The 4,909-nt window shown below is 50.1% G+C and overlaps 1 pseudogene; it reads left to right on the top strand.

The window, feature by feature from the left end:
- Positions 1–2,880: 2,880 nt before the first annotated feature.
- On the top strand, positions 2,881–3,449 carry LOC100949817 (annotated as a pseudogene).
- The last annotated feature ends 1,460 nt before the right edge of the window (positions 3,450–4,909 follow it).

Here is a 4,909-nt window from a genome sequence, read left to right as displayed (position 1 = left end):
GGGCTCAAGCGAGTCTCCTGCCTCTGCCTCCCAAGTAGCTGGGACCACAGGCACCCGCCACAACGCCCGGCTATTTTTTGGTTGCAGCCGTCATTGTCGTTTGGCGGGTCCAGGCTGGGGATTCGAACCCGCCACCTCAGGTGTACATGGCTGGCGCCTTAGCCCGTTGAGCCATAGGCGCCGAGCCGATACCAGATTTTTAACACTGGATTTCCAGGCTCTTGGTCTTGACAAATGAGTCGACGGACCATAGAATGAACAGTGAGGTTTTATTTACAGCTCAAAGAACCAAACCTCCTTTCAGGGTAGGATGCAAGTGTTAACTCTTACAAAGACAGCTCATACAAAGAGGCAAGCCTCCTTGTAGAGCAGGATCAGCAGTAGAAGTGCCACAGCTCTCGTTCCTTCTTTCTCAGAAGTCTGCAACAGCCGGCTGAAGTCTTGTTCTTCTGCTCTACCTTCATGGAGGATTTGGGATGATCTGCTCCCAGACTGCTCCGCTCAGGGGTCTTATATAGGGGTAATAGCTTAGCTGTGATTGGTCTATAAAATAGACCAATCAGGAGTAGGATTGAAAATGGACCAATCAGGGATGCACCAGTGTTTTCCCCTGATCTACAGGTCTTCTAGCTCGGCTCTACTGGAGCCTCTAGTGGGGGAGGAAAGCTCCCCCGTTTGTTCCAGTCTGCTGGTTCCTTTGCCGGCTGCTGCCACGGAGACAGAAATGGCAGGTCCACCAGGCCCTGCTCTGCTGAGCTGGCTGGGGCGCCACTTTTCCGGTATCATCATGACATCATAGCTCACAGCAACCTCAGACTCCTGGGTTTAAGTGATCCTCTTGCCTCAGCCTCCCAGGACTACAGTTGCCTGCTACAGTGGCCTGCTAGTTTTTCTATTTTTAGTAGAGATGCGAGCCTCACTCTTGTTCAGGCTGGTCTTGAACTTTGGCACACAAGCAATCCACTTGCTGTGGCCTCCCAAAGAGCTAGGATTGCAGGTGTGAGCCACTGTGCCTGGCCCCAGATTGCATTTTAAAAGGCTTTCTTGCCAGGCACAGTGGTTCATGCCTGTAATTCTAACACTTGGGGAGCCCAACCAGGTGGATCACTTGAGCTCAAAAGTTGGTGACCACCCTGAGCAAGAGTGAGACCCAGTAGAAAAACTATATGGGTGTCATGGTGGATGCCTATAGTCCCAGCTACTTGGGAGCCTGAGGCAAGAGGATCATTTGAGGCCTGGTGCCCATAATTTGTTTGAGGCTCACACCTGTAATCCTGACACTCTGGGAAGCCAAGGGAATGCGATTGCTTGAGCTCAGGAGTTGGAGACCAGCCTGAGCAAAGAGCAAGACTGGGTCTCTACTAAAAATAGAAAAACTAGCTGGCTGTTGTGGCAGGCACCTGTAGCCCCAGCTACTAGGGAGGCTGGGGCAAGAGGATTGCTCAAGCACAGGAGTTTGAGGTGCTGTGAACTATGACACCACAGCATTCTACCCAGGGCAACAGAGTGAGACTCTGTCTCAAAAAAAAAAAAAAAATGCAATCTGGCCTTCAAATCTGCCTGATGGCCAGGGGTAATTTCTGCTCCTCTGATTGGCTAAACCAGGACCTCTGCTTCCTGTCCTTTCTATTTGCATCCTATAGGGAGAGTTTCATTTTGCTGGACAGTATAAACAACAGTGTGAGTGGAGGGAACTGATCTAGGGGAAATGTCAGAGCAGAGATGTAGGTGGGGAGCCATCTGTCCACACGGAGGAGGGCCTGTGGGCGGAGACAAAGAGGAGGCTTCTCCCACAATTCCTTGTTCCTTTTGTTAGGACTCATCCTTCCGATTCCCAGCCCCTGCCCCAGCTGCTCCCTCTGCCTTTGGCAAAGTTAGTTTCCTTGTTCTTCTGTCACTGCAAAGGCCCTGCCCATTGCCCCCCAGATTACCTTTGCCACATGACTGGTAGCACCTGCTTATTAACCTCTCACGTTAATTTGCCCTGACCTTGTTTACAAAACTGGATTTGATGTTTTCCTAATCTTACTTGATCCAGAAATGGCCCCCAGGTCACCCCCTGCTTTCTCTCTGGTTCTGCCCATTTGCTGACCCAAGCAGAATGGTATTTTGGCAAATCATGCCTAACCTGACAAATACAAGAAAGGGGCCAGCAGCCTCTGTCCTGCAGGCAGTGGACCTGCAGAACTGAATTCCCTTCTGTGGACCAAGTGCTACAGCTGAGTAAGCTGTGCAAACAGCCCCCAGTGGGCACACATCTGGCTCCTGAGGAGGCCTCTGTAATCAACCAAATCACTCTGAAAGGTTTGGCAGCTCTTTCATGGCCCCAGGGGACTCTGTCCATTTGTTTGACTTCATCAAATGAAGTTGACTTTACTCCCCTGAGAGGGGAGTAAACTAAGCCATGAAAATCAACCAACCAATTGGCCAGAATGCTGGCAAAGTTTAATTAGAAAATGTTGGCTGGGCACGATGGCGCATACCTGCAGCCCTAGCTACTCAGGAGGCTGAGGCAGGAGGATCGCTGGAGCCCAGAAGTTCAAGGCCGAGGTGAGTTGTGATTGAGTCACTGCACTTCAGCATGGGCAACAGAGACCCTGAGTCTAAAAAATAAAAATGATCACTTTGTGTTCCAAGTCCCTGGCTTGGCTGTGAGTTCCTGCAGACAAGGGCCTATGCAGGATGCTCATTCTGCAACCAATTAGGACAGATGGACAGGACAGAGTGAACAGCAATGCCTGACAGGTCCCTGAAAGGCCAGACCTCTGGAGTTCACAAGAGGAAAAGCCAGCTACTGAGCAAATGTCCCTCCCCTCCCCAGGGAAGAAGACACTCTGTATAGAGCCAGGCTCGCCAGCTCCTGATGCATGCCCTGTGACCATGAGACAGAACTGGACACCAGGCCCCAGTCTTTTGTGGATCCTGCTCCTGTGTGCCGGTATCATCACTGTCCTGGTCAGAGCCACACCGAGACCTCAGAGCAGCACGGCTGCCTCAGCTGGAAGCATACAAGACCCCTGCCCCTCCTGGCCCCAGTGCTGCCAGCAGCTAAGCGATGCCCTGCATTGGAGGTGACCTGGCCAGATGCAGAAGTGGCACTGAATGGAATGCTGACCTTGTCCTGTACTGCCTGTAGCCACTTCCCATACTTCAGCATCCTCTACTGGCTTGGTGATGGTTCCTTACAGAGCACCTCTCAGGCCAGCTGGGAGAGGGCAGTGCCAGCTGGGAGAGTGGGAACACAAGCTGGAGCCTGTGGAGGGCTTTGGTGCTGGAGCAGCTGAGCCCTGCCCTGTGTAGCACCAACTTCTGTATGTTCATGGACCCTGCCAACCTGCTCAAGTCATGTTGTCCTGGCTCAGCTCTGGGTTGGGCTGAGGATAATCTTGCTTCCAATTCAAGAAGCCCTGCCCTCCAGCTGCAGCTGCCCACATCCTTCTTCTATTTGATCCCGTGTTTTCATTTCCTCAGAGCTTTCTTAGTTTCAGATTCACCAAAGCTTCCCCTTCTTGTTTTAACTGTGCCCGTGTATCTCCCCCCTTATGCAGGAGTAAGGAGAACCACGTGCGCTCTGTCCACTGGAAGCACAGGTCAGAGCACCCAGGCAGATCATCACATAAGCACCAGGCTTTTTTTCTTTTGAGACAGAGTCTCACTTTATCACCCTCGGTAGAGTGCCGTTTTGTCACAGCTCACAGCAACCTCCAGCCCCTGGGCCTAGGCGATTCTCCTGCCTCAGCCTCCCAAGAGCACCAGTCTTTCTTGATTAACTTGAAGCACTGCAATAGATGACCAGGGACAAGACATTTCCAGAAGACACTGCAAGGCCGACAAAGTGACTCCATGTCTGCGTGATATTCTATAAAGACTGGATTGTTAAAATGTATTTTGAAAAGATTTAAAATGAGAATCCATTTGCGAGAGAAGGGAACTTCGCAGCACTACAAATAAGTGGTAAGAAACACTGAGGTCATAGCTAACATCTGACAGCCTCTGTCTCTGTATGTGCTCTGCAAGTTACATTCAAACCTCACAGCCACCTTCTGAGGTAGGTACCATTGTTATCTTCACTTTACAGATGTGGAAATGCAACATCGAGCTACAAGTCAAGTGGCCTGACTTCAGAACCTGTTATGTAACCACCATGCTACGATGTGGGCCACGCAGTACAACCAACCCCCAGGGAATTTATAAACTAGTTATCAGGGTAAAGTGTCCCAAGTTTCAATGGAATTGTTTGGTAAAACTCTGCAATCAAATTATAATATTTTTGTCACACATGGATGTGATGAACCAGTAGCCTGTGCATGTCTCGAACCTTCTAGTCTTCAAACTCTACCTACTTATTTGCTACTACTCAGCTGACATGGACGATTGAAACTTGGCAGTCACTGTTGATTCTACTCTTGCCTCCCACACAAGTCATCTGCAGATCCACTTGATTATCCCTGTAACATAAAGGCTGGATCTCACCACTTCTCAGACATCCAGGGTATCTGGGATCAACAGATCAGAGGGTTGGAATCGGGAAGCTGCCACCACCATTGCTGCTGCCCCAAGTGCTTTCTAAACCCCAGGCAGCTAAAGAAGGCATACCAGAATGCTGCTCCAGAAACGCTCACATCCCCAGGACCCTGGTAGCCAGCCTTGGACCAAATAACAGGAAATCACCCTCCACTTACTTTTGCTCCTCAAACCTTTCCATCCTGGCCTGAGCTTCTGCACCTCTCTCTTAGCATGGATAAGCAAGCATGCATTGGCTTCCTTGGAAATGTTTTTGTGTGGTTGTTTATCTTCCTAGACTGCTAGTTTAGGGAGGGACCATATGGTCCGATTTTTTTCTTATCCCCCAATAGTACTTAGAGTACTAAGTACAACTGCCATTGGGAACAATTAAGTTTTCTGGATT

Source organism: Otolemur garnettii, unplaced genomic scaffold (genome assembly GCF_000181295.1).
Source record: "Otolemur garnettii isolate 467f Iridium unplaced genomic scaffold, OtoGar3 scaffold00121, whole genome shotgun sequence".
Classification (NCBI taxonomy): domain Eukaryota; kingdom Metazoa; phylum Chordata; class Mammalia; order Primates; family Galagidae; genus Otolemur; species Otolemur garnettii.
Note: the sequence above shows the minus strand (reverse complement) of the source record. Positions and strands in the feature narration are given on the sequence as shown.